We start from the raw sequence: 9,536 nt of genomic DNA on the forward strand, positions 1-9,536 counted from the left end.
ACAACCAAAAAAGAGATTAATATAAAGCCTTTGCTGTAGTGTAGACTTTCAAGCAGCAATCTTTTGTCATTTTCATCATATGTAGGTTATTTATTTTTCAGTTCAGGGTAAAATGTTTTATGGTTCTCAGGAAATTGGGAGCAGAACTGAGAGAACTTCTAGCTCTTTCAAAACTTTAGCTACAGTATGTTTCATGTAATAGTCACAGTGTCCAAATATTCTCAGCCTGACTAAATGCTGCCATTTTAAAGCAAGGCTTTTTAAACACTGAAAGAGACCCTTGATTTAAAGTGTGCCTTCTTCATTAATGCATGGTGACTAAGTGTAACTTGGACATTGAGTTTCGAGTCATCTTCATCTAAATACCAAAGAGAATCCACTGAATAAATCACTTCAGCTTTTTATTTTTCATTTTTACATCACAGACTAATCGAGTCTTTTCATGTGGACTTGTGACACAATGCTCATATGGGCTATTATTTGTTTTCTGATATTATGACTTTTTTCTCTCCATATCCAACAAGCATTTTCATCTTGTTAAGTTGTAGTGAGATTTTTTATTTTATTACAGTGCACGATAACACTGAAATGAAATAGTTTGGACAGGTGCAAGCTGCCCTGAGTTCTATCTGAGTACAGCCGATGCTGCTTGCAGGTTGAAATATGTTTAATCAGCATCTCCACTGTATTGTTTACACAAGTCGGCTAATCAGTTGGGTAACTATGACTCTGTGTATGAACCCAAGGTCATTTCTCAGCAGCGTGAGCAAACATTTAGCTATTGCTTCAGTGTCAGGTAATGTGAAGGTCTGTGAGGCAGTTGGGTCAATGAGCATGTACTGTTGCACGTTGGCATTTACATCTCTCAAAGTCTAAAGTTTTCCTCAGGTGATGTAAAATTAGAAGCTTTCCAGAAAAGACAATCTGCTAATCATTTCTGGGGATTTGAAAACCTCTTTCTCATATGCCAATTGCACAACTCATAATTCTGTTTTGAGTATGCACAGTTCTATGTCCTTACCACACTAAAAGAACTTTATTTTAAAGATTATAACACCAAGTTTGATGACGTTTTTGTCCAAATATTCCACAAACATGTTTCACCCCTCTCTGTTTCCACAAGCTGCACTTGTATTATTTCTCAACAACAAATCTCTCTCTTCTCTCAACAATTTTATCGCTAGAGTTTATTGTTTATTACTTTATCATGTAAGCACCCCCAGTCACAGGACTAAAAGTGACATTGAGGTGCCATCGTAACATAACTTACTAAGCACTTTATCACCCTACTGTATTTTTATGGCAAATTTTGCTTGAAGGGTCTACTAATAACTCAGGTGAGCACAACCAAGAAAATGTAAATAGGCCTACAGAAAGCAAATGTCAATCCGCTTATTTTCTTAAGCTCTAGTTGTGTTTAAATGTGTGATATTGCATCTGTTTGCAGAGCATACAGATGATGCAGGAATTTCTGTATACTGTAACTGGTTGTGGAAATGGAGCCAGGATTTGAATTTTGTGTCAATTTAAAGTTACAATTAATGTCTTTATTTTTATATTATATTTTATGCACAATGAATGATTTGTAATGGCAATTAAATGTAAAACATTTGTCATAATGTGCTGAAATGATCATGATTACAGTATATTTTAATAAATAAATATTTTAAATCAACCCATGTCCATTCACGTTTTTTTTTTTTTTTTTTAAATCATCCTTATTCTCTTAACAGTTGTGGCCATCAGCTGTATTGGCTAGTGCTACATTTTGGCTTTGTAGGAATATGTTTTGATTGAGGAAACGTTTGAAACTCTGCCTCAGTCCTTTTCACAAAGCATTAGTTTTTTCAGAAGCAGCATGAGTGTACATTTTACCACCAAGTGCATAAAGGATAAAGCATTAGTAACAGTCAGCGAATGTCCTCATAAAGTAAGACGTGTGATGAAAAAAATCCCAATTTTTGCCAGCACGAGATATAAGTTTGCCATGTAATCACACCAGCACTGTCTGTAAGGCAAAGGGCGTGTTTGCTCATACAAATAGTGGAAGTGGCTTTATGGACTGTCTGTATTTGGTGTGTAAATAGTTGTCACATTCTCTTGGCATGTTGTCATTTTCACATCATTTGTTCACATTTGCTTGATCACAGTCTAAAGCTGAGACAATAGTCCAGAAGCAGATGATTAACCTTAGTATCTATTTTAGGTTTCATTTCGACAAGTGTATGAATGTAAAAATGCACAAAACTAAAAAGAGTGTATGTCCTTCTGTTTTTTTATCATATCAATACAGTAGCATAACAACCACACGTCATTATATGGTAAACCGTGATTGTACACCTAACGCATAAATATTTCTACGCATAATAATTAAGTCAGACATGCAAACTTGAGCATAGATAAACCACTATTCCATGTTTTCAAATGGACTCACAGTGAACTTCCTAAAGATCAATTGCCCCAATCCCTGACTTGCACTTTTAAAAACTGCCAAAATTTGCCAACTCCCCTTCTACAGCCAATGCTTCACCATCAAAAATGGACTATAATCAGTGTCTGTGGGCAGTCTGGCACTGAAAAAGTTTTTTAGATTTACAAGTTGTTTATACACATTGCTGTCCAAGTTACTGGTGGCCTAGTATGTCAGGGTCATCAGTGATAACTCAGCAGTTACATGCTCTTAGTGGATACTGTTCTCAATAGTAATACTTAGAACAAGAAGAAAACCACATAGACGTTAGTTCTGTTGTTGTGTATCATAAAGTGCAAGGCACTGTCACTGGTCTATGGACTCAAGTCATTGTACTCTAATCACCTATTTTCTTACCCTTCAACTTACACATAACTGTATCCTCACCCACTGTCATAAACTGGATTTTGAAGAGAGCAGTCCCAAGCACCTCTGCTACAAAGACTGAAGGAGGCTGAGACAGGAGTTTTATCACAAAGCACACGCAACCCATAAAATCTGCAGATTATGTTAAAACCACAACTCCAAAAAAGTTTGGATGCCATGTGAAGTGTACATAAAAACAGAATGCAGTCATTTACAAACAAATAAACCGTCTTTTAGGTGCAGTAAAATCCTTCATACAATCATGTGTTCACAAAGTGGTGAGCCTCACTCCACCCTCGCTTTGAGCTTTTCCAGGATGCCCCTTTCATATCCAATCATGATACTATCACATGTTACCAATCAACCTGTTTACCTGTGGAAAACAAACATGAAATGGTTCTTGTGATAATACGGTTTAAATGTTAAACGTAAGCAACGGCCATCTAAATATATAGTTTGAGGTGTGTATCTTCTATTCAGTAACGTCACTGTGAATACTGGGAAGTTAAGGCCATTCTTCCAAATAGGTTTTTCAGAAGATTTGTTTTTGACCCACCGCAGACACACATCAGCACCATACACCTTGCAGGGTAACTGCAAAATATATTTCGCATTTCGCTCTCTCAATTCATCACTTACTGCTCTGAAAACTTAATTTATTAAGACCTTCATGTTTGGCACAGTCCAGGTATTGGGCACCCCCTTCTGGGGTGATGTTGAACTGTCCTAAAATGAATTACCATCAATACAACTTTGCTTTTCTAGTGGATAAAGATTAAATGTTGAAAAAAATATTGGTAATACTTAATTACATGGTGCATAAAATACCAGAGTAGTTACCAAAGAACATGTAAGGAATTAACCAAAACCACTCAATGAATAGCATATCTGGCCCTTTTGCTAAATGCTTCACTGTGTTCACCAGCTATTCGCTAACTTTGACTGTACTTTTTGAATATCTATGGAAGAACTGTATAGTAGGTAACAGGTTTCTTGAGATGCTGTTGAAGTTGAATTTTCACCTTAAAATGTGACCACAGTTCCTGCTCCAAGCCTCACAGAGACAAGCTAATGGTGTGTTAGAGCAGTCATTGTCAAAAGCGGCTGAAATGACCAACAAAATTTTACTTCTGTGGCCACAGTTACCAAACCATGTGCCTGGTTAGTATGGATCAGCACCAATAAATAAAGTGGGAAATATCGACAGGAACAAAAGATACACCTACTGGGTGAGAGACATGGTTCTTAGCTGCAGTGTCAGAGAGCCTTTGTAATTTACTTGTATACGAAGTGTGCACCTTTAAGGAGGCAGATCCTGAACAGGCACAGAACAAACTTATACAAGGTCAGTTTACCCAAATCACAAAGCATTTTTCTTTTTCTCACTAACCTGCATTACCAGAGACACAGTAATCAGGTCATTGTTTCTAGAAAATGACCCTGATGTTTACTCTGACATTCGCAAATTTCCATTTACCTCCATTGTATTTCGGTGGTGGTTGATGTTCCAGCAGGAGATATCTTAAAACTAAAACTTGGACAAATAAAACCAAACCAAAACCTGGTTCAATACCCCAAGGGGTAAGTGGGTACGTGTATTTTTTGTGATGTGGATGAAATGATCCTTAAACTGATGTCTGCTCATTGATTTCTGGTAGTATAATTTGTGCTTACAGCTTTGTTTTTTGTTTTTTTGCTATGGTTGCAATGTTGAGGTATGCAGCAACTGGCTGCAGGTTAACAAATATGCTTGTAAACATCTGCAGGTTTAGTAATTCCAAACATTGTAGTCTGAATGATGACATGATGTCAAACTGCTAATTATGATTGACAGCGCCACATAGCAACTGTGACACGTAATATCTGTGACACATCAGCAACATGTCAATAAATGATAGAAATCCATAAATAATGGTGTGACAATGAAAATGCACGCTGACAGCTGAGAGCCACCCACCAAAGGCCATGAAGCCAAAGAGGCCTTTTGTTTATGGTAGGAGAAGAACATTGGTAAATGGCTGCACGTGTGATGGCTTTAGAGATTGTGCACAGTTCAGAGTTAACATGGGATCAGTTTGGTACTCTTTGACACCAGGAAGAAACTGCTCTGGCCTGTCTAATGGAAAGCAGATAGCTGACCTACTCTGGGAAAAATAAAAGCCTACTGACTCACTGATATACTGACACACTGACCCACAGACCCACTGTTTGCTGTGTGCCACTAAAACCCTAATCCTTCACTCCAATCACAATCCCACAAATCCCCTGGGAAGGTTTAAGGTGTCACAGACTCGTCCCGAGCTGCGTCATGACAGGACAACCTGAGAGAAATTGTTCTCACACTCTCCTTCCCCCACCAGTCCCCAGGTAAACTGTAAACTGCAAACAGCAGTGTTCTGTTGGGTGTTTAAATTAGTTCACAAACATGTAGCAATGATTATTTGCCGAGTAGAAACCATGCTATGACATATGTTCAAGGATTAGTGCTATTAATATGCACAGCAAACAGAGAAAAGTGAGCCTGGTTTTGCAAACACACCGTCAGACTCTCTGTTGACTCGGTCAAATCAAATCCCTGAGCAGAGGACAGATCAATTATTCAATTAGCAATCTAAGATGTAAGATAGTCAGTGAACTGATACAAAGTACTGTACACAAAGGTGAGGTAAAGTTGGGTTATTTCCACTGAGAAATCTCTACTGCGGTCTCATATTTAAGAAAGTCAGTGCTGTTATTTGGTTTGAATATAGAGATATGAAACATTAAAGGAAAAACCTGGATAAAAGTGTAACATGCTAATAATACAACATATGAGAAACATAACAAATGCAGAAGCTTCCACACAGGTGCATTGCATGGTACAACTGGCACCACGTCGCGGCCTAACACCTTACTAAGACACTTTATGTTGTTTTTTCCTTTAATTTGCCACCTGCCACCTTCATGTCATCAATATTTATATACAGGGCAATATTAAAGTTATACATCCTATAGTTAGCGTCCTATACTGCATGTATTCAACCTGTAAAAGGGTAGAATTTATAGAAACATCATGTGATTAGAGAATACATTAATAACTTCTGCTAATTAAAGAAAGTCTACATTATACCAATGTGTATTTAATTGGCCTCACTTATTAATTACAATATACTTTTTGTTTGGAAGTTCAACCTGAAGAACCATTTCACAGGGCTTTGATCTGTAATGTTATCTGCACTCTCACTCCAGCATATAGGGCACTTCAAATAACTTGTAAATCCACAGGATGATCCCATTACAGCAGCCCTAGTTACCTGTTATATCACTATGTGTTACATCAGAAGTGCCTTGTTACAGAACAACATCCGGCATCCTTAATGTGAACTCAAATAGAGCTTTACTTTTGACATAGTATCCATTGTTAAAGAAATTGTTTGATTTCAATAGCTTTTGCTGGATAAATCAAGTTGCACAATGAAGAAAATTCAACATAGTAGAAATAATGGAAATGTAATCTATACATTGGAAAATGTCATATATATACATCACAATGTCTAATAATGATCGCAGCAACTACTAGAAAACCTGTCAAATCAAATTACTGAGCATAGCTTACATTTGATACGGCAAATCCAGTCACACTGACTTCCTGTTGAAAGATGAATAGTATCACTTAACACTTGAAATGTACAAAGCTCTTAAAATGTATAAAATATCTTGAATGAACACATATCAAAATATATGGTAGAAATAACACACAATTCACTTGTTGCAATATCTTAAAATATTCTTTGAAAACTACACATGAAACATCAATTGTTAAATGTGTAGTTGATATTAAGTGCCAGAAATAATATTGCCTTTTTCTTCTTTTCTTAGATATATTAGGTAGCCTATCTGCCGAGGCCAACACAGCAATTGTAAGTAACTTTGCCAGTATGCTGCCAGTGTTTCCTCAAGGCAGCATCAGACTTGAACTTCCCAGTTTTTGCCACTTGGTGGTGTTGTTTAAGTAATAAGCTTGAGGGTCACTCATTCAGATTTACTACAGGGAAAAATCCAATTAAATCGACTCCTGCTTTACTGTGATCGAGTCATTTACTCAGTCACGTTTACCTCCAAGAATTTCAAAATCCATGATTGCCTGCTGTTTGAGATCAAGGTTTAGGGACTCCATTGTAAAAGTAATTTCATAACAATCTGTATGTACCTTGTGCAAGAATTTCATATAAAGGAACGAAAACTTGCCCATCTTGGAAGTCCAAAGTAGTCAGCACACCTCTGGACAAGCATTCGTCTGAGGTGTGATGAACACCAAGCTCAGCTTCCATGTGATCACAGTTCTAAGATGGTCATCAAAGAGACAGGTGTAAATACAGTTATAGTGACTGCAGTTATGTTTATTTACAGTTTGGTCAACAGAGGGCACTAGACTTGCTGTTGTATGTAGTAGTACTGTATGCATCAAAACTGTGAAAACTGCACTCGATAAAGATGAAGATACATGTGGGCATGAAATTCCACGTAATATGTGTATGAGTAGTAATGTGAGGACTCTTCACTGATGCCACTAACAGATTGGACCACCTGTGCAGCAGTACGTCAAACAGCGTTGTTAAACAGCAGCCATGTCTATAGGTACTCTTGGCCATTGTTGAGCAGACATACAACTGATGTTTGGGATTACAGATCACTACAAGTTCTGATCCTGATTATCGACACTGGCCATGAGGCACATTTTAAAATGAGAAAAAGACCCCAAACTCCTGTACCAGCATTTTACTACCACTGAGAATTGGACTACTGTCTCTGTTAGCCTTTTTTGTTGGTAAAAACATGGCTGTATACACAATTCATTGAGTGGCTTCTGAAGGTATCATGAGCATTTCAGGGTAAGAGTAGTCCGTCTGAGCATGCCAGACTCATATATTCTACTCAAACATGACTTTGTTTTGTAGTAGTTAGGCAGCATCTGACTTCCAAGCCTCTGCTTGTTTCTAAAACTTAATTGGACTGCGTTTCTGCTGTCAGGGATCAGTCGTATAAAAATGATATGTGGTTGTAGAGAAGGGAGAAATGTTTGCTAGATCAACAGAGAGAAATCAAAAGGTTCCGACTGTGTCAACACACTTCTTCCCTGCAAAGTAGCCTTGCAAATATCTCTACTTTGAAGTTCACCAAATCCTGTAGAGAAAACCATTGTCCAGAGTTGACAAGTGAAGCGGAGGGCTTTTTAGATGCTTAGAGCACGTTAGATGTCAAAGATGGCACGCATGGCTCCGCTTAAGACTAAAGGTGCAGTAGCTCACTAAAATACCACTTTTGCATAGTAAGAAAGGTTCCAACCACCCAGCTTGCAATTTGAGCAATTTGATCAAACAACTGGATTTCTACAAGTGAGAAGATTTTGCGATACTTGCTTTCAAAAGAAAGAAAACCCAACTTATCTCCAGCCTGATAAAATTCCGCATATGAGGAGTTCTTGGTAAGCACTAAGCCTAAGGCAATTCAGAGTTGGCGCCTGAGTGTCTTGCATAAGCATATCAAAACATGCACATTTTAAATGCCTCACAGCAATATCAAAATGTTGTATCATCAGTTGTACCTACCATCTAGAGACAGATTTATGTTATTTCAAGCCGTCAGCACTTACCTGATAGTGTTGACTGCAAAAGACACCCATTTGGAAGAGACAGTCCCACGCTGTTGACTGTCTTGGCCAGCGTATGGATCTAATAAATTACATGACAACAGATATATTGCTGATAACAAACTAGACAAAAATCTGAGTAAAAAGCAGCAGATTTAGAGCTTGGTTACCCAAGCAACACGTGGCTGCCACTTGGAGGTACAATAAGAAGAGGCAATCACAGATACATGGTATCCAAAGAATTGGATATACCTGATGACTTCAACTGCTGTACATGGGAATAGTGTTGTGCTAGGATCATACTAGCTGCTAGCGAGATGTCTTAATTGTAAAAGTGGCTCCTATTTACACTTTAGAGCTAAACACGACAGACACGTATACACTGCCCTTCCTTGTTTCTTCTTTACTTCCTCTTACTGTAGCTGACAGCCAGCTGTGAATCTTGGACAAGATGACCAAGAAATGTTTTTGTTTGTTCACCAGAAGTGAGTTTTTGTGACATAATGGCCACCTGTGACAATCTGATGGATGCACAAACCTGTTCAAGTGTCTCTTCAAGACTCAGAGAAGCACTGACTTGTCTTGGAAAAAGAGTGGTGGTACCACTGGATGGAACCTTGGACACATGCTCCAGGAACATCCACCAAGAGTTTCCTGATGTAGTCTGAGGCACTGAAACAGTAAAAAACAAGTGGAACATAAACATGCATCTTTACCACATATCTGATGTGCTGCACAATCCAAAGGTGGCTAAAGAATGACATGCATGAATCGCCCAAAGTCTGACTCTACATAACATCACTGGCCCAATGAGTGCTGTGGAGGAGAATTCATTCACAGTCCAAACTGGCACAGGCATGCACCTCCAAAATCTTACCAAATCTGGTGCCTGTATTCATTATGTGTCTGAATTGGCAGGGTTGAGTACAGAGCTCAGTCAAGTGTGCCCAACTCTACTAGCTAGTTGGTAAGACATGCTGAGCATTCTTACCAACACGTTTTCAACTGGATCACTGTAGAGCTACGTATGTCTTTGTGGGATGTTCAATCCTGTCATACAATGCTACAGAG

The sequence above is a fragment of the Chaetodon trifascialis genome, chromosome 3 (genome assembly GCF_039877785.1).
Source record: "Chaetodon trifascialis isolate fChaTrf1 chromosome 3, fChaTrf1.hap1, whole genome shotgun sequence".
NCBI lineage: Eukaryota > Metazoa > Chordata > Actinopteri > Chaetodontiformes > Chaetodontidae > Chaetodon > Chaetodon trifascialis.